The sequence below is a fragment of the Amblyomma mixtum genome, chromosome 5 (assembly GCF_055824585.1).
Source record: "Amblyomma mixtum isolate Tamu chromosome 5, ASM5582458v1, whole genome shotgun sequence".
NCBI lineage: Eukaryota > Metazoa > Arthropoda > Arachnida > Ixodida > Ixodidae > Amblyomma > Amblyomma mixtum.
Genome location: NC_143016.1, coordinates 25,684,271 through 25,705,936, shown reverse-complemented (window position 1 = coordinate 25,705,936; position 21,666 = coordinate 25,684,271).

Genomic DNA, 21,666 nt, shown 5'->3' with positions numbered 1-21,666 from the left:
CCTGGGGCATTTTTCGGAGATATCCAACACATGAGAATCTTATAAACTTTAAAAAGCAAGAGCAAAAGCACCATACATCAGAGGCAACACAGAAAGGGCATCATGGCAACAGTATATATCCTCGATAAACAGCTCAATAACATCCAAAAAAATGTGGGAGCAGGTGCGGAAATTCACTGGAAATTTTACTCCTTTCACATTTCCAATGCTAACAACACCCGGTACTCAAACAACATTAGAAGAGCAGGCCAACATATTGGGTGAGCATTTTTCTGCTGTTTCAAGCTCATCCAACTACACACACTCCTTTCAAAAGCACAAAACAATAGTAGAAAAACAAAAACTTCCCTTCAGAACATGCATACATAAAGACTACAATCAGCTTATAACAATGCAGGAACTAAACGCAGTACTAACATCCGGTAAAAAGACAGCACCAGGCCCAGACAATATACATTATGCCATGCTTGCTCACCTCACTGAGACTGTCATAGAGGCTCTCCTAAAATTTTTCAATAAAATATGGATGAGTGGAGAAATCCCCCAAGCATGGAGAGAAGCAATCATAGTACCCTTTCTAAAACCTGGCAAACCACCAACTAGTCCCACCAGTTACAGGCCAATAGCACTCACTAGCTGTATAGCAAAATCATTCGAAAGCATTCTAAACATCAGACTAACCTTCATACTTCAGTCCCGGCAACTTTTAGATATACACCAATGCGGGTTTAAAAAGACATGTTCCACAACCGATCACCTTGTTCGCTTTGAGAACACAGTCCGGGACGCGTTCATCCACAAGCAACACTGTATCGGGGTCTTCTTCGATCTGGAGAAGGCTTACGATACCACGTGGAGGTTCGGTATCCTCCGTGACCTAGCGGACCTAGGTATCCGCGGCAGGATGCTGAGCTGTTTGAACGACTTCCTAACCAACCGCACGTTCCGAGTCCGCCTAGGTGCAACCTTCTCGAACACTTCTATACAAGAAACTGGCGTACCACAGGGGTGCATCCTCAGCATCACCTTATTCATCATTAAAATGAACTCAATAGGAAAAGTAATCCCAAAATCCATAATGTACTCAGTTTACGTAGGTGACCTCCAAATAGCATGCACGTCTTCCAGCATACCTACTTGTGGGCGACAGATACAAATAACAATAAATAAACTGGCTACCTGGGCAGATAGAAACGGGTTTAGATTTTCTCCTCAGAAAACAGTAGCGGTTCTGTTCTCTTTGAGACGAGGCCTACAGGCCGACCTTACACTATATCTAAACCAGACACCATTACCTGTCAAACAAGAGCATAAATTTCTAGGAGTAACTTTCGATAAAAAACTCACTTTCTTGCCACATATAAATAGCTTAAAGAAAAAAGGTTCCCAGGCCCTCAATATACTGAAACTCCTGTCAAGAAAACGCTGGGGGTCTGATAGGGCATGCCTGTTACATATATATCGTTCTCTGGTTCGCTCTAAGTTAGATTATGGGTCCATAGTATATGGCTCAGCAAGACCATCCTACATAAAACGGCTGGATCCTATCCACAATGTTGGTTTAAGGTTGTCTTCCGGTGCTTACAGAACTTCACCAATAGCAAGTCTGTATGTGGAAACGAATGAACCTTCCTTAGAAGATCCAAGAACTGCACTAACTTGTACATACATCCTCAAAATCCTTTCTCAGCCCAAACATATTTGTTACCCAATTGTGACGAAATGCCCATCCCGAATACTCTTCAACAACAAGCCTTACGCAATTAATCCGTTGCTCTTGAGCTTCGAAGAAAAATGCCAAGCTCTGAACATACTAAACGAAATTAAAAATATTGCCCCAAGACACGAAGCGCTACCACCGTGGTACACTCTCCCCACAGTGTGTGACGTCACACTAACACGCCTCAGTAAAACCTGTACGCCACACGACCATATAATACAAGAATATCTAGCACTACAAGAAAAATACAGAAATTACACTGCATTTTATACTGACGGGTCAAAAACTCGTGCTCATGTAGGAAGCGCAGTAATACAAGGAAAAAATGAAAATGCAGTACGACTGCCCTCATGTGCTACAGGTTTCACCGCGGAGTGTTATGCTATTAGTGTTGCAGTACAGAAAATAACAAATGAAAACATCAAAAACAGCATCATTTATACAGATACACTGAGCGTCCTTACAGCATTAAACTGCAAAAATGCCACGGAGCCACTGATTGGAAGCATCATACACAACATAGTAAAGGTCACAACACAAAAACATGTTATAAAATTATGCTGGGTTCCCAGTCACGTTGGCATTAGGGATAATGAGAGAGCCGACATGTGTGCTGCACAAGCCAGAACCATGGAAATAAAACATGTGAATTTACCTGCTAGGGATTACATGAAGTTAGTGCATAGCACACTAAGAGCCAAGTGGCAAGCTTCTTAGGAAAATGAAGGACACAACAAGCTGCATACCATAAAGCCCATTTTAAAAGAATGGAAATCATGCCGCCATAAAGAGCGTTTTATCGAAGTAATTTTATGTCGTTTATGCATAGGTCACACACACATCACCCATAACTTCTTATTAACAAAAAAAGACAAACCTGTGTGTGAAATGTGTGGTGAGGAACTCACAGTAAATCACATTTTAATTTCTTGTTCGCATCGCGAAGAACTTAGAAAATTTTTTTTTGCGGTATTTTACAATGAACACATTCCATTTCATCCCGCATTGCTTTTAGACGAGCAAACACTTGCCGAGTTTCCACTTGTCTGTAAGTTTCTAAAGAAAGCCAATGTTTTAAATATATTATAATGTAACGTCTGTACACTCGACATATCATCTAACCTTGTGTTTGGCGCATGATAGCCCTAGTTGCTTATGCGCCATAAAACCCCATATAACTAACTAACTTGTGATCGCCTGAAATGCACGCAACCACGTAGCGACCCTCCTGGCTGTTTTCTTCAGGTCGCATCTTAAATCAGGCCTAATTCGAAAGTGACCCATAACGTCTTGACAGCCCGATTACCAGCAACGACAGCATGCGGGCTTTGTTGGTAACTTATAACCGCCATTTTGTTTTCGCCCCTCATCACTCACTCTTGGCATTTATTTCGTAATTTGTCTCAGAGTAGGACTGTTGCTGCGGACAGTAATATCAAATAGTGGGCAGCAATGTAATGGAAGAACATAACATCATATAATCAAACAAAATTGTCCTCTTTCATACTAGTTAGGTGTCACTGTACCACATGGCGAGGCCTTTTGAATTTTGCTAGCGTTTTATTTCGGCTCGTCCAATTTCATAAGACGGCTGTTTAATACTGTTATGTGGCATTTTATGCTACATTGTGTAAGTGCGAATATTAAACGCACACTAGAAAAGCAACATTCAATTTGCATTTTAGCTGTTCTCTAAATCCGTGAAAATTTCAGGATTAGAAGCCATAGTAAGGTGGAAAGTTGGGCGAGTTGAATCTTATTCATGATGAAGTTAGCGCCAAAAACGAGGACTAAAGTAGACGAGAAGACACAACACGAGCGCTTTTTCGCAACTAAAACTTTAATGGAAGAACACATGACATATATACCCATCTCGTGAAGTAAATCAAAAAGAAACATACATGATATCGTCAAGATAAACCTTAGAGGGCGATACATCTGAAGAATGCTGAGGGTGCAAAAGGTACATAAAAGGTGCAAAAACAGGAAACTTCATGGTCACAATCACGAAGGGCAAACCAAAATACCGAAAAAACCCAAAAAGGCAATGATATTAAACCCGTGGAATTAATATCATTTCCTTTTCCCTACTTTTTTGGGTTTTTTGGGTATTATGGTTTGCCCTCCGTGATTGTGACCATGAAGTTTCCTGTTTTTGCACCTTTTATGTACCTTTTGCACCCTCAGCATTCTTCAGATGTATCGCCCTCTAAGGTTTATCTTGACGATATCATGCATGTTTCTTTTTGATTTACTTCACGAGATGGATATATATGTCATGTGTTCTTCCATTAAAGTTTTAGTTGCGAAAAAGCGCTCGTGTTGTGTCTTCTCTCCTACTTCAGTCCTCGTTTTTGGCGCTAACTTCATCATGAGTTAGAAGCCATGTTTGCGACGTATACAGGATGGCTGAACTGAGTTTAAATAGAAAAAAAAAACATTTGAAAGCACATAAAGCCTATAAAAAGAGATAATAACAGTAACAATGCGCTGTTTGTGGAAGCTACAGTAAAGTAATTCAAGTGAAGCATCAAAAGAGTCGTCTTTTTAATGTACCAATAAAAAAAAAGAACAAACTCGATAGCGTGGTTGCTTATGCCAACCTTGAAACATGTTGAACAGTCGAGCAATATTTATTTTCATTTTAAAACGTACGTGTGTGGCAGATCTTAACGCGAAGTTCAGATTGCTTAAAGCTTTGTTGCTGCGGACTCAGAGACGCTAACTTTAAGCACAGCATTCAGTAAGGTGAACAGGCAGATAGCTAATGGCTAGGGAAGTGTGAAATGAGCACGCTTGTCTTCAACGCTTATCTTCAAGCTTTAAAGTAGCGCTGAAGAAAAAAAACGGCATGTAAACGTGGTGCCGCACTTTGCAACAACCTTCGAGCTGTTCAAGCTCAAATTATTAATAACCGAACTGCTATCAGGGCGAAACAATCAAGGAAGCTCAAAATAGTCTGAGAAAACATGCTTGGTGACTTGTTTGTTTAGAGCATCACGGCACTGTCCGTTCGTTATCTGTAATGGATGGCTTGCCACTACAGCTCTGTGACGTCATCGAAAGACGTGCCAGCGTGACGCCATACTTCTGGTAGGTATTTTATTGGTTCGATCATTGATGCAATAGTTAGACTTCTCTGGTATGCTGCTTATCTGCCAGGGACTTGTGCAGGAAACGCTTTGTTATGATTTCTTGTCAGCACTCATGGAACGATTGGTTCCTTCGTTAATGTTTATGTGAGCGCAAAGGCACCGATATTGCTTTTAGTGCACACAGTATTATGCACAAGAGCTCTTTGACTGAAACCGGTTCCTTAATGTTTCTCAGAAAGCTTATATAGAGCTAAAACCTCCTTAATATGCTAGTATCACCCCCCAATTCCCCCATTTTTTTTTTATACCAACCAATTTCTGCAGAAATTTTGTACATTTTCGGATCTGTGCAGACAAGTACGGAGTAATTTTTTATTACACCGAAATCATTACGGAATCTCCTACGGGGCTTCATCACTTTTGAAGTAATGAGGGTCGAAAAACTGGTTTATCCGACGCAGAAGGACCAAATCTTTTTGAACTTGGTCTGGAATACAACCCTATTAGAAAAAATAACAAAAAATATTCTGTTGTCGCAACAAGTTTTCCAGTAGTATTTTTGGTCCTGACCACCGAAAATCTTATGGCGACAACTGATTTTTCTTTAGTATTTTGCAGTGCTCTGTCGTAACTACAGAGCCAGGTCTGTCCCAATAAGAGACAATTTCGCGGTACTAAAGAAAAATCAGCCATTATGAAAGGAAGGCAAAAATTTTTGTCGTACTTTGAAACCGGATATGTCGTACATTTTTCGACTGGTTATAAAGAAGGTGTTGCAGAAATTTCGAGCTTTTGTAGCCATGAAATTTTTTCTTAGTGTATAGTACCTTTCTTCACCTGTGCTTTATGTTGTCTTGTCCTATCATTAAAGCACTGGCCAGTCTGTCCTATGTATTCAAGGCCACAGCTACGAGGAATGACTTAAACAACATCAGCTGGGCATTCTGCGAAAATAGTTTCGTGTTTTTTTACCCTTTTTATGACACTTGTTTTTATTTATATGGGGTGCGCTGCGCCGGTGGCACCTTAGTTGAACGTTGCTGGGCAATTCCATTGATCGACCTAAACGTCATTCCACTTTCATTTAGTTTTTTTTTCGTTTCCCGAAGCCGGGGGGCGATGTATACGGCGTTTTATCCAATTTGGGAGCAAATATGATGCAGTGTGCCTTTGTCTCTGATTAATATTTAATTACGACGCGAGGAAAAAGAGACCTTTCACTTCCATTTTCGCTAAAAAAATTCACATTCAATTTCAGCAGGTACAGTAGTCAAGGAGAAAAATCCTGGTAATATTTTCTAGCTTTACAACCTTGTTGCTCATCATTCCACAGAAACCCTCTCGAGAAAGGTCGCCTTACGCACAGGAGCGTGAAAGGCCTTGCGCAGTGTTCTTGCGCTCTGCAGATTAAAAAAAAATGCAGAAGGGTGCGGTTTTTTTTTTCGTCCCAGTAAAAGTAAACTGGGCTTTCCAGAGTGATCCCTGTTCTCAATACGGTAACATCAGAAATCCTCTTCAGCGTTGTTTCGATCGCAAAAGCAATTAGGAGGCAGGAAGAATGGTATGGCGCAGGGAACGGAGCCGGAGTGATGCAAGTCGCCCACCGCTCCCCTCGGGTTACTGCCAAGCCTGACTAAGTTAATAACGGCCGTGAGTCTTGAGCTCCCAAAGCATGAATACAAAACACGTGGCCACATATGCGGCCACTGAGGTTCTGAGCCGCCATTTATAAACATGATCCCGAACGCCCGCTTCAATTCAGCAGAGGGTGAGCTCGGAACCAATTAAGGAGTTACCTTTAATAACGCGGCTGACATGGCAGCCAATTTAAGGTGCTAGGGGAAGGGGAAGTTACCATTAACGGCCGATGCCCTCTTCGTGCGCACATTCTCAAAGGGACAAACACCAGAATGGATCAGGCCAAAGCGCCGTTTACTCGGGGCAGACCGTTCTCGGTAGAAACGGGCGACACGTGTGTAGAAGTTCTTTCTCCTGATGTAGCCAGGCAGTCCCACGACATATGTTCCACAGTAGGTACGACACTCGTGCTGCTCTTCCTGCCTGTGACTGCTGCCGCGGGGTCGCCGGCATTCTTATGCGGGTCAGGAGCGTTCCCCCTTCAGCTGTAATTCTCTCGCGCGAGAGGTCGGTGCGCATCTTACATAACACTCGTGGCGTTCGAGAAAACGAGGCGGACGTGACTCCGGTCTGCGAACTGGTCTCGCCACAACGATGCCTGTCGCCAAGTCATAAGCTTCACTTACCTAATAGCTATGCATGCTTTGGTGACTTATGAAGGGTGGCCATTCTGGAGAGCCTAGCAGACGATTGCCAACAACTCATGTGAGATAACAAGAAAGGCGCCTGCCTTTCACGAGCTGCACTTGCGCAAGAGATTGTCGGCCTGGGACGCTGTCCGAGGCCGACAGAGGCTGTCCACATACATCGTCGTATAAGAAGGCGCTGTTCTGCATTAGCTAGCGCACTAGATTCTGCCTCGGTGGGTGTCATTGTGGTCCCTGACAATGGTGGCCTTATCAATGATATGCCAGCGTATACTGGAGGGAAGGCAAGCGGGGGCCGCTTAATCCATGTTTAATCCTGCTCGCGCAGATAAATCTAGGGATTTACTTATATTATCGATAGTTAGATGGAGGCGTATTTTTCTGCTCATGCTTTGGGTTTTCATACGTGGAGAGAAAATGCTTTCTTCGAGGTCAAACCAAGACCTATACCTCATGCTCTGCAAGAGCCCCAGGCGGTAGGAGAGGAGCTAGAGCAATAAAACGTTATTTTAATGCGAAAAGTTTGTTTTGTTTGATTGTGCAGTTTAATATGCGTCATTATATCTTGCCGTTCTGTAAGCTGGAGGTGACTAGTGCTTAGAATCTTTGTGGCCTGCTGCTCCTAAGAAGTACTTTTAATGCTTCCATCATGGGAAACATGCGTCCTCTAATTAGCCAGCGTTGCAAAAGTGCGCTTTCGACTTCTCGGTGATTTTAATTGACTACGCAACTCACTGAGTCTTCAGAGCAAGGTAACGTGATAGACAGGGCGTTCGTATGTGATCAGACGTACTTGCGCCTGCTTCATTTGAACAATGACAATTGATAACAAGGAAACAGAATCAATAATTGAAAAGATGCGATCTTTTCAGAGAAATTAGCAACAAAATACATGTAATGAATCAGACATGAAAATCAATAAGAAGCATAGCAAGTGAAAAAGGCGCTTTAATGCACCTTACAAAAAGCACGAAGATACTGGCGCGAAAGTGGCGGTTTTAAAACACTCGCGGTTTTATGGTTTACGAGGATTTAGCGTCCCAGAGCGACAGACGCTATGAGGGACGCCGTAGTGAAGGGCTCCGGAGATTTCGACCACCTGGGGTTCTTTAACGTGCGCTGACATCGCACAATGCACGGGCCTCTAGAATTTCGCCTCCATCGAAACTCGATTGCCGCAGCCGGAATCTAACCCGCGTTTTTCGAGTTTGCAGTCGAGCGCCATAACCTCTGGGCTACCGCGGCAAAGGACTATGCCTCTTCATCAATGCCTAAGACACGCCTCAGTTATATGTAGTGAAATATGAACGCGAGGCCGTCCTCATCGAGAGACATAAATTGCGTGAAAATATTAAGTACATGTATATACACGTATGAAAAATATAAACCAAATAAAAAAGGCTTGTGAAAGCTACATATACATGCAGCTGGTGCGCTGCGTTTTCTAAAAGGGATGCGCGAATATTCGAACTGATCGGATATAGAATTCCTTCTATGCGATTCGATAAATGAATGAAAGACTGAAGATCCATAATTATTCAAAACTATTTCGATATTTTTGCAGGTTTTCGAATAAATGGGCCGAAAGAACGGTTCAGTTGCCTCTAAAAACTGTTTCGACGGCAGCGTCAACTTTAACCCCACAGTAGAGGCTTAAGGAACCTGCAGATGGCCTACAGGCTTCAGAACCACGACTGGCCTCGGCGCGGTGCATTCGTACGAATGATTGCTTTAAAGATTCGACAATGTCTTATTCTGATCTATGAGGCCACTGTTCAATCCCATGTCTTACCTGACACGCCTCTGATCTACCGAGATGTACCGCTGAAAGTTTTGTTTTGCTTTAAATTAAAATGAATTTCATCGTCAATAGCAAATGTTAATGATATGCGCGTGGCGTGTGCCACGGGCGTTGCGTGGAGATCAATGGTTGCGCCCCCTTAGCGAAGATCATCGTTGCGTCTTATTACGTCGTAGCTATAACTGCATGGGGTCCACCAGCACGGGTTATAGCATTATAGCGTGGCGTCGCCGTTCCTGCTCCGTTGTTTTTTCCCGCACGCCATCAGTGCAATACTAAACCATGCGGGTGTGTCTGTACTTAATTGCTGGTTTCTGCGTGCTGGTCGACACAGTTGCTCAGATGCCTTATGCTGCAGAAACGCAGTGGGGTATGGGCGTTTTAGGAACGTTCAGACACTGGCTCGTCCAACTGCGTCACATACGGGGCTGTGCAGCCAAGACGGCATCCAGGAGCCTGTAAATAATATGAGAGTGGAGCATCTGCTACCTAGCAGCGTTCTACCTCGAAGACCAGAAAGGGAACTGTTAATTCGTTTTTAATGCCAGGGCTAAGCTTTGAGAGCCCCCGCGCCAAGCCACTTAAAGAAAAATCTTCGTTTTCATTGTTAGTTCTTCGTAGAACCCGGGTTTCAAGGTTTGAGGCTGTGCGCGGACCCCTAATAAAAGGTTCCCTGTTGCACGCCATTCTCAAGGACCAGCCGTGCTTTAAAGGTACAACGCTGTCAGGCGCTCCGTCGACAAAAAGCTTCACAGCCATTTCAGCACGAATGTAGGGAACATCATCATCACAATCGACGGCTGGATGTCATGAGATCCAGAGACTGACATGTCTGTGACATGACATGTGCTGAGTGACTATATCGAGCCTCACCGCTTCGTTCTTGTGTGTCGCCACCTGCGTGCAGTCCATTCTGCAGAGAACCTGCGTTGTGTACTCAGGGAGGTTTTCAAAGAGTAGAGCACACCCGAGGAACTTCCATGGTCGACAATACCTCGCTGCGTCGTCCTCAGTTTAAGCTGAGCCCTCTTTGTTAGCCTCCACGTTTCTGCCCCATAGGTGAGCACCGGTGAGATACAGCTGTTGTGTACTTTTCTCTTGAGGGATATTGGTAAACTGCAATTCATGATTTTAGAAATCTGTCAAATGCGCTCCTCCCAATTCTCATTCTTCTAGTTATTTCCCTCTCATGATCCAGATGAGCTGTCACTACCTGCCCTAAATAGACATGTTCCCTTATCACTTCCAGCCCCTCCCTAGCAAGCGTAAACTGCAGTTTCGTTCCAAGAGTTTTGAACAATACTTTTGTTTTCTACACATTAGCTTTTAAACCCATTCTTCTGCTTTCCCCAAGTGATTAATCATGCTTTGCCATTCTTCTTATTAGTCACTTAGGGAAGGAAGTGTGATTATCGAATCGCAGGTTTGTGGTATTGGAGGTATTCTCCAAGGTGTTCTCCACGCTAAATAGTCCGCCATTTTTATTAGCTGCATTGTTAGTTTTGCATTCGGATTAGGCAGAGCAAAACGGTGGGGCTAAAAATTGACATGCAGAAAGCCAAAGTAATGTTCAACGGTCTAGCAAGGGAACAGCAGTTCGCAATTGGTAGCGAGGTGCTGGAAGTAGTAAGAGAATATGTATACTTAGGGCTGATCCTGATCATGAGAGGGAAATAACTAGAAAGATAAGAATGAAGTGGAGCGCATATGTCAGGTTCTCACTGATCATGAATGGCAGTTTGCCGATATCGCTCGAGAGAAAAGTCTACAACAGCTGTATCTTAGCGGTACTCACCTATGGGGCAGAAACGTGGAGGCTAACGAAGAGGGTTCAGCTCAAGTTAAGGACAACGCAGCGAGCTATGGGAAGAAAAATGATAGGTGTAACGTTAAGAGATGGGAAGTGGACTGAGTGGGTGAGGAAACAAACGTGGTTTAATGACATTCTAGTCAAAATCAAGGGGAAGAAATGGGCTTGGGCAGGGCATGTAATGCAAAGGCAAGATAACCGGTGATCCTTAGCGGTAACGGAGTGGATTCCGAGAGAAGACAAGCGTAGCAGGGGGCGGCAGAAAGTTAGGTGGGCGGATGAGATTTAAGAAGTGTGCGAGGATACGGTGGCTGCAACTGGCAAAGGACAGGGTTAATTGGAGAGACAGGGGAGGGGCCTTTTCCCCACAATAGGGGCAGTCAGGCTGGGGATGATGAAGATGAATCGTGTTAGATTTCGCTTGGGAGAAATACTTTTCTCACACCTCTAGTTTACATGCCTAGCGTTATGAGCACTTCATTTGCCTTTTAATGTCCTCTGCTCTTTGCAATGCTAATTCTAGAGGAGATGACGCATATCTGGAATTTGAAGGAAGCTCCTCTACGCTCGAGTTGAGACAGTCTTAAGTTCATTATGCGTATAAGGTAAAAAGAAAATACCGTATTTTCCGGTGTATAAGACGCGGTTATTTTTTAAAAATCTTGCTGGTGCGTCCTATACAAGGGTGCGTCTTATATGCGAATTTTCCGGTTTTTTTTTTTTTGCGAGTTAAGAAATTACCCAGGTTCATGTTCAAGCTTTTTCCGCCGAAAAAATATTACTACCAATAACGCGGTTGTAACATGGTTAATACTTCAATACGGGAACCGCCGTGCGCAATTTTTTTAGGTGAACTTTATCATGAAACGGCGGGGTTGACCACTTCCGGGATCTTAAACACGCGGCCGTTTCGGTGGCCCCAAGTAAAGGTAATGTGAAATGACAAAAGATAGCGACAGTCGCGCTTCTCGCCATTGTCAAGACAAGCCAAGAGAAGCCGATTTTTTTTTTTTTTTGTCACCCTTTGCAAGTACGTAGTGCGAAGAGAATTCTTCAGACGCGTTGCCTTTTCGATAGCGTATCCGAAGATGAAGACTTTGAAGGTTTTATGTATAAATAAATTGTTATGGACATAGAGTTCTTTCGCTTTTTTTTTCTTTTGTGCTAAAACGTGGGCTGGTATGGCGTGAGTGTTGCATTTTTCGATCACTTAGCGTTGCTTAAGAACTTCTCACACGTACGGTGCATTTTGCGATGGTCGCATAAGCATGTTTAATTAAGCCTCACTAGCCTAACTGGGTAAATGGGGGTGCGTCTTATACACGGGTGCGTCTTATATACCAATTTTTTCAATGACACCCTGCATATATGGCGGGTGCGTCTTATACAAGGGTGCGTCTTGTACACCGGAAAATACGGTAAAAAATATTTTGCAGAGCGCATCCGAGAGATGTGCGGGGTTCGGGCGAGCAAGATCCAAGTAAGAAATGTGAGGAAGGAAAAATTGAGGAATAGCTTGTGAAGATCCATAGCGTGCATAGTTTCCAGCGTGAAATTCTCAAAGCTGATATGCGCTGCTGTTTCAGAACTCGTTTATCTGGAGCCATTTTTTATTTTTGTGTTATTTACCCAAAACTATCCAAACCTGTGCTGGCAGAAGACATTGATAAATTTTATAGCTAGTTGCGCTCCATGCACTAATATCGGGAGTAAAAACAAAAAACGTGACCGTGAAAAACTTAAAAAAATGATCCAGGGACGGTTTCGGTTAAGACGTGATTGATTGGGCAGGTTGAGATGCAAAATGTAAATTAGGCACTTATCAGCGGACCCTTCAGTGGACCCTTCAGTGGGCTTTTCAGCGCCTAGCTGCTTTGTTGTGTCGAAAGCGTAGCTAACGCCTTTCATCTCGTCACTTTTTCTCAATGCCAATGTCCCCACTGATATCAAAGGTGCCATGGGCCGTGCGCTGTTATCGCTGTCGTCTAGAACAATTCTATGGCACAGCGCCGTCTGTGGGACTAAAAAATTATTTCAAAACAAAGATTAGCGCGTACGTGGCTGAAAATGAGCCGATAGAAGGGCTGTGGCGTGAGCGAAAGCTGGAGTGCAATTTTATGCCCATGCTTATGGCGTTACCATACAATACACGCAGTTACTGCGAATATATAAAACCTAAGGCCTATATCACGTACTTACTTTGTAGGCAAGCTCATAGAAATATCGTGCTCAGCAGACTTGAGAACTATTTGGAAGAACAGAATCTCATGCCGAACACCATGTTCGGATTCAGAACGTACTTATCGACGCAGGGTGGAAGTACTTTTTAAACTTCAGGAAAAGGTTGCCGCCCAGATAAAAAGGCACACCTCCAAAGATGTACTTTCTATTAGCTGAAAGAAGAGAATGATAATGTGCCCCAGGAGAAAATTCGGAATCTGCAACGACGCAAATGCGGAAAGCGAAACTAGAGTTGCATCCGAGGCTTCCTCGGCCAAGAAGAACTTATTGCCAGAATTAGCGAAATCATTTTAAACTCCATTACTGTGAAGCAAGGGCACACCGCAAGACAGTACACTCTTACCATTCTGTTCAACACTTCCATGATAAAACTACCGGACAGACTCAACATGATACTGAATCTTCGGCACGTTTTTCATGCGAGTGATGTAAATATTTCGGCTGCCGAAAACTACGATGACGACATTCAAGAAACGCTGCAGCGCGCAGCGGCTGTAGTGAAGGCAGAAAGTGGGCTTCAGTGCCCTCCCACTGAGTCTGAACTTTTCGTAATGGAGAAGAAAACTTGGGGCAAGGACAAGGAATTCCCAGACATTGCGATCGAGCTCGATTGGGTACAGACCACTCTATCGCTTAAGACCAATGTTCTAGGAATGCAGTTCCAAGAGGACTGCCCAGGTCCTCCACATGGTTCAGCGAATAACCACTCGCCAACACTGCATGCAGAAACAGGGCACCCTACATCTGCTACGGGTGTTCATTTTTACCAGAATCATCTTTGGAACGCCGTAAGGAAAGTTTAAACTGACCGCACAACGAAAGCTAAATGCGCTTGTACGCATCTCATACAAGCAAGCCCCCGGGATCCTAAAAACATATCCACGGCGAAGCTTCTTTTTAGCGAAGCTCCTTGCCTTGGGCTTTCTCAGCGCGCAGGAAGGGCTGATTGCAGCTTATCTGACGGCCAGAAAAGATGCCTCTGCCTTAAATCCACGGGACGGCAGATATAATAGCTACTTATCTTTCTAATCGACCATCACCCACAACACGGTCGCACCACCACCAAGGGGTGCGCTTCCAGTATACCATAAAGCCTACAGAGCAGCGACAGCCCTCCAGTTGGACAAGAACTTTGGGGACCAGCAGTCTGTTTTTAATTGTTTTTCATCTCTTTAATATGCATTCTTCGAAGTAGAGGTTGCGGCGGGTACAGTTTAAATACGAGTATAGAATAATTTATTGAATTCAGACAGTGCTGCAGAAAGAAAAAATACTCATTTCTGCCCATTCGCAAGATATATATAATCTATCATTTTGTATGTGTGCGTGCCCATGTCCGTTATGCGCACGTTCCCCAGTAAATCATCATAATTTCCAGAAAAAAAAATTATATGTTAAAGCAAAGTACTGATGGCGGCTAGAAAACAGGATGGCACGAATGTATAAAAATCTTTGGGCCTTTTTAACCACATTCATAAGGAAGAAAATACGATAGCAATTGTAGGTTGGCCAACCCCCAAAATTTTCGACCGACTATTCAAATTTTGAAAGTGTGCCCACCCAAGAACAAAATTAATTAGGGTGTATTATGGGGGGATTAAGTTAATAATGGGGATTAGTGCGCGGAGTAATGTGGTTTAGTGTAGATTGGTCAATGAATTAATTGGGATTAGTGGATGGACCAAGATATAAAACTCGATGTGGTAGGTGTAATCTTATTTGATTATCAAAATGACAGGTACTCGAACATTCTAGTCCTTAAAATTTCAATTTTGGCAGTGCTCACGACGCCATGACCCTCTCGATCAATCAGAGAATTTCGTTTCGGAGAAATTCGTTGGTTCTTTCAAGACAACTTAAAGGCTATCGCTTTAAAAGAAAAAAAGTTGTGCCTGCAGAAATAACCTCAAATATTTTGTTATTTTATTTCTTATCTTGATGAATGCTTTTGAAGCCCTGAAGATCAATGCAACTCGAAATAAATCTCGCAATGAGTGAAAAAAATATATTGCAGCGTTATCGTTCCTTTGTTATGCGAATTACAGAACACAGACAAGTTTTTGCATGCAGTAGTAGTAGCGTAGTGGAAGACCTTTATTCGACCATAATTTACAGGCCGAGCATGTCGACCGCCTTGGCGACCAGAAGGCTCTGTTCTTCCTCCCCTTCAGCTCCAAGCCAGTCGAGGCAGGTGGTGATGGATAAAGAAGGTGGGGGGTAGGAACCCGACTGCTGAGCAGCCGGGCAATAGAAGAGGCAATGGGCCAGGTCCGCATAGATACAGGGGCAGTTGCTACAGGAAGGGTCCGGTCGATAGCGATAGAGAAAGGGGCGCGACGGGGTGATGACTGCATTCATCTGAATGTTCCGGAGAAGACGAGCCTCCGGCACTGTGAGTGATGGATGAGGGGGAGGGTAAAGCCGTTTGTCGAGGCGGAGTTCGAGGTAGACCTCTTTTATGGTGCGGCGAAGGGTGAGTCTCCCACCATCCTTCGAGGGCTTGGGACAGGGGATCAACGGTGCCCGGAAAAGTGTGTCGCGGGCGAGCTGATGGGCCAGCTCACTGCCGTCATTCCCTGAATGCCCAGGGACCCAGCGGAGGAAAATGATGGAAGGCTACAACGTAAAGTCCAGTGGGCCTCTTTCACTAAAACTGCACCTTTTAATAGCTTTGCAAGGTTTCATGTTGGTTTTGATTTATTTTTAAGCAGCGCACGTGCGCGTCCCTCACCGTAAACACTATTGCAGTTTCCTTTTGCGGAGAACTTTTCCCATAAACCAGAAACTGTGTGTGCAGTTTTTTCCCTAAATTAATTTCTTTCTGTTTGGCTGCCGAAATTCGCAGGGCTTACATGGGAGCTTCGAGAGTCGCAATCCTTGTAATTTTCAACGGTAACTAAATTTTCAGAACCACAGTTGATTTTTTACGAGGGATTTACAGATATTATGCTTTCGAATTGGACTTGTTAGCGTTTGAAGTGTTTTTTGCTGCATAACTACATCGTATATTCGAAGAACTTACAAGGGAGCGTCGAGAGTTGCAATCCTCATAATGCTCAGAAGTAATTTAACTTTTGAGAACCACCGTTGATTTTTACAAGGAATTTCTGGATAGCCATCTTTCAAATCGGACTGGTTGACAATTGCTACACTTTTTATCGTATAACTACGTGTATGAGAAGGACTTTCATGGGAGCTTTGAAAGTTGTAATCCTCATATGCTCAGAAGTAATTAAATTTTCAGAACCACAGCTGATTTCTTGCCAGCAGTTTGCAGATATTAAGCTTTCGAATTGGACTTGTTAACATTGGCTTGCTTTTTAACGTATAACTGACGTACAACGAATGAAAATCGCCTATACCACACAAGTGGGTACGGACGCTTTAAAGCTGTGAGCATGGGTGTCGACATATTTGATCACGTGATGCTTCGCCATCGCGACCCTTCTAGTTCCTGTGGCTACCGACTCTCTGGCTCCATCCGGCGGAGTTTAGGCTCCCGCAGTTTATAACGAACAGGTGGATGATAAAAGAGGGTCTCTTAAAGGTGGAAGCTATGTGTTAGTACTACGGAAAGTTTGATTTAGGCACATAATTTACTCGGCTCCTTCTAACGACTCGCATCGAAGCTAATGAGCCGAAAAACTGCACAGCTAACTGCAAAATTTACTTTCTTTTGGCAGCTTTTTTTCCGTTGCCGTCCATTTGTAGTGTACATATTGGAAATAAAGACTTGATTTGACTTAATTTATTCCCCTCCCATGCTATTCTTGGGAATGACTTTCAAAAGTTTAGCTGCTAGTTCGTGTTTCGGCGCAATATATGGGACTGAAACGCGATCTAGCGAGAATATTGGCTCGAGGTAAAAAACTGGCTCATACAACAAGATATATATAAAAGCAAAAGTTGACGGCTGGTAAAAAATAAAACCACGAACAAGTTGAGCCTTCCCGATCTACGTTTCCTTATATAACGGGGGACCAAAATTTGAGGCTGAAGTGTGGAAGGATCGGCCTGCCTTACCATGCGATAAACAAGAATCATGCATAGAAGAAAGAAGAAGTGAGTCTCACAGCCTGCAATCTACTCCTACAACATGACAGCTACTTCGTCTTCCTGCGAACACAAGGACTTTAACGCTCGCCGCGCTTAGAATCCATGCGTGGGTGAGTGTGCAGGCTAGCACGTGCGTGTGAGTGTGAAGGATTGCATCGGTTGAACAAGGAAAGCGGATTTCACATGTTCCTCGCCAAGAGTGGGAAAGTGAGAGAAGGCGTTTTCCGTAAGGCTTTCCAAGCATTTCTTGAGTCACGCTTAACGGTTTTTCGGCACATTGCGAGAAATGCCATTTCATCCACGGAGCAGTATCAGGGCGGCAGGCTAACAGTGCTTTCAGTAAATAAAATATCTTGGTTTCCTTTAGCTACTGTAATGTTTTTCACCACTGCCTCCTAATATTTGAAGCAATGCTTTGTTAGCAAACAAGGAAGAAAAACGGAGTAAAAAGGCTGGACCTGTGCAGTCGTCCTGCGTCTTTTTTATATGCGGATTTTCAGCGCAGTACTGCTTCCAACAACGCATAATAAGAATCTAACTCAACTAGAAACTCGGCAGCATTGCATTTCTGCTGCGTAAAGGTTCCTGTTCTAACAAAATGCTGCTCTCAGCTGCACTGTAAAGAAGCGATAAGTCCTACTGGTCAGGCAGTTTACTTCCTTGGTTAGCTGAGGGCTGCTGTTTAAAATTGACTGCACCAAAACATTACTTCGTGGCTTCAGAGCTTGGCATCTTAAAAGCCTCATTCAGTGCTGCTGCTGGTACCCGAGGAGGTGAGAGAAACGGTTTGATGCATATGCTGCTCATGCAGTTAGTTATAAGTATAAAAAAAATCTATCTTCTCTATGCAATGACTTTGTTTTTGTTTGTTTCTTTATATTGGAAGTCAAAAATTTGCCGTTAAGCAGACAGACTATGGTAACCAAGAGAGGGTCGTTTTTGGCTAATGGAATAAAGTTCCATTTACTTCGAGCACAATGTGCGTCAGGCTGCGCCCTTTATTCTGAGTGCCACCCACACGTACGTCATCTGCATGACTGCAGAGGCCATTTATGATATTTCTTTATTTATATTTTTTTATTTATGATCTTTCGCCTTTGCTGTACGGATAGCTAGTCACTCTGTGGTTTTCTCCGGGTGCTAAGAGATGCCGCGTCTAAATTTAGCGACTCCTGTCTTTCTTTAGTGCCTTACGAGTGAATGGGTTCAATGCAAGCTGCTATTGCAAGGCATGAATTTATTGTGCGCAGTAGAAGACGTACTAAATCCTTGCAAGCGGCGCTGAATCAATGGGAGAGCTCACGCTGTATGAGAGTTAAAAAAAAAAGAAATCTTGGAGTGAACTTGGCGCTTGTGTCGATCAAAGTGCCGTTAGTTCTATGGCGCGTAAAACTGGAACTTTCGCTCTAACCTAACGTAACCTTCTTTTTTCTTCTGTCTTATTGGTTCAGGGCCTGGGAGGATATCTGTTGCAAGGCCAAAGACAAAGCGGTGACGTGAGGAAATGCTCGCAATGATGAACTAGGAAGGTATATAGACGCCCACAGAGAACGATCCTGATGTCCACTGAGCCCGATTCCAAAACATGAAAATGGTCAGAAAGGTACTACGGAAAAGAAGAATCTCACAATGGGCCCCCTTAGAAGAAGAAGAGAACAGGTGACCATCAAATGGTGTGCTTCAACATTCGCTCAAATGAAGAAACTCTCAAGCTGTAGGAAAAAAAAATGTGACAGGCACACCTTCTTTTCTTGGCAATTTTAACGAGAAACGCACACCCAAGATATTAGAAAGATAAAATATAAAGGCATGGGCCACAAGGTTTGGATGCATTGAAAAAAACACCAATTTTTTTCCTCTGCAACAAATATAGAACTTGGATTTAATAAAGTGAATTACACAAGTTAATAAGCGGTAGAAAATGGTGTTAATGCTTCATATACGCGTGCAAAGCAAATGTCTTACAGGAGCTTGGATGCACTTTACCGAGGACGCAAATATTATAACACATGAAGAAAAATCAGTGTTGGTATAGGCAGAAACATATGCACCGTAATTTCCGGTGTATTATGCCCAGGAAATAGTTCTTGAAAATTTTTAACTTTGCGCTTTGTGAAATGGCTGTTGGTGCGGGCTATGGAGGATTTTTTTAATATCGCCCAATGCAGCAAAAAATTCTAATCTTGATTCTACCTAGAAGTTTTGTGCAATTTGCGCTGTACTTCTGTGTCCATCGCGTGGCTGACCGCTTGCACGCTTGCTTACTGGTGCAAGTTGCTACCCCGGAGGCGAGAAGCATGAAACTGCACAGATGTGTGAAAGTGGATGGTGCAATAATGGAAACACGACCATTTGCCAAGTTTAATCAATGGCTTCACTAGAGCCGACTTCCGGACGTCTGTGTTCAATGGAGAGAGCAACAGTGAAGACTTCGAACAGTGAAGACTGCCCGTCCGCTCGTGCGGTCCATCCTCCAGCCGTGGATAGTGTACCACCGCGGATCTTCCTTCAGGGTGCATAATGTACACCGATGCATCACACACAGCGCTGCAGGGAGTTACTGAAGTTTACAGTCTCTCCCATCCTAATCTTAACTCCCGCGCTACATATAGCGCGGATACTTGCTCTCCCCTTGCCTTGGAGCTTCAGGCGATACACAATGCCATTGCTTCCCTTCCACTCGCACCACCCACTTTTGATATTGTTCACATTTACACCGACTCCCTTGCCGCCCTTAAGCAGCTTAAGGCTGTCCGGCACACATTCCAAGTTACACAATCCATTCACCAACTTTGCACAAAATACCCCTGTCCTGTGCGTACACATTGGATTCGCGGCCATGCCCAGGATCCGCATGATATTCATGTGGATGCAATGACGCACCTTGACACATCAGATATCCCGCCACCTTCCCCTCTTCCCTCCGATCCGTTCCTGTCCCATGTTTCCGATAAACAGGCTTTGCGTCAGCGAACACGCGCTCTAATTCCTCCGTGTTCGTACCCTCTCCCCCGGAGTCTCACTCGGGGGGAGGAGGTACCTGTGCGCCGGATTCGGGCAGGAGCGGCTCTGACTCCTTCTGTGCGTCATCGGTGGCGTGACAAACGTTTTGAAGTGACAGACAAGTGTCCCCATTGTAGTGCTGCGCCAGACCAGTGTGACGAAAAACGCTTGCTGTGGACATGCCCGGCTACAGCTTTCGTGAGACGACGCTTCCAAAGGAAGGTAGGCCTGCGATGGGACGTTGCAGGCGACTATCGCAAGTGGACTCATGATAATCGCTTTATCGAGAACTTTTGCCACTTTTTAAGCGAGGCGTGTTTACCCTCCTTCTTATAATTTTCTTTCCCTTTTTCGTGATGCCTAATGACAAACATCTCGAATAAAAAAGAAGACTCCGAACACAGTGACTACCCTGCCGACGTTGAAACGATGATTTTTCCTGCTCAGGCAGCCTGTATATTATACTAATAAGCGCGAACCTAATTTTTATGTGTGGTCTGTGAACATGGTCCCTGCATACTACGTACAGAATGCGGGTAATCGTGTACTTTTTAATGCGTTAGCACTATACCGCCAATTTTCGTAAAAAGTGCCCAGAGTCGGCACGTGAAGCCTCGGTTGGCAGGGGGCAAAATGGATAGAGGGAAGTCTCCCTCTCCACTTTCAGGGAACAGCAAAGAGGAAGAGAGAAGGTAGAAGAGAGAAGAGGAAGAGAGAGAGGGAGACACCGGGAGTCCAGAGGGACACAGCGGTTGTCAATCACGGTCAAGGGATAAGGACAGTGGAGAGGAGGATCGGCGTGTTACGCTGGGATTGTTATGATGGATTGGGAGTCTGGAGCGGGAGTGCCGAGTGCCACACGGTTATTGATGTTGTGTATCACGCCACCCACTCACTCTACCTGAACCCATCAGCGGCAACGACTGGTCCGTCCGTGGGGAACACTTATGCTAATGCATACTATGTCGAATCAATCGCGCTGATCGTCTACCATTTTTTTTTAGTACACTAGTACCAGTCCTCCAAGTCGCTGACTTCGCCGATGTTTGTCCGGTTACTCTGCTACCTTGAAGAGCTGGGTGGCTGGATGCCACCCGCCAGGGTTGCAAGGGGGCAATTTGGGTTACGTAGCTTTATGACGTCAGCAAACTGCCCATTGTGGCATGTGGCCGTTCAGTTAATGATTAGTCGTGATAGATTGTTCCGGAAGTGCAACTTGGGTCTCTCGAGCTCTACCGGTGACAGCACCTGCTATTGTAGGACAGTGGCGCATAGCTTAGCTGCTGCACCATTGCGCAAGGAGTGGTATGAAGACCAACATTGACCTACGAATGCAAAAAAAAAGACCAATTCCTTATGTATCGGCATTAGCCCACTAACGCTATTGCTTCACGCCCTCAAGCAGCAGCTTTAGTGTCCCGTCCAACTTTAGTGCTCAAGCACTAGGACCCCTACTCACCGATTCCGCCGATCCTTGTCTGAAGTCGGCTTGACCGAAGCAGCAGTGAAAATCCGAAGTGCTCGCGCGCCTAATTTGCATTAGGTTAACACAGGCTTAATCCTCCGCCATTTCTTTTGCACAATTGTGCCCTGTGGTCCGTACGTGGGCTTTATAACATAAATTACGGTACGTTCAAAACTAATCCCTGTTTCAA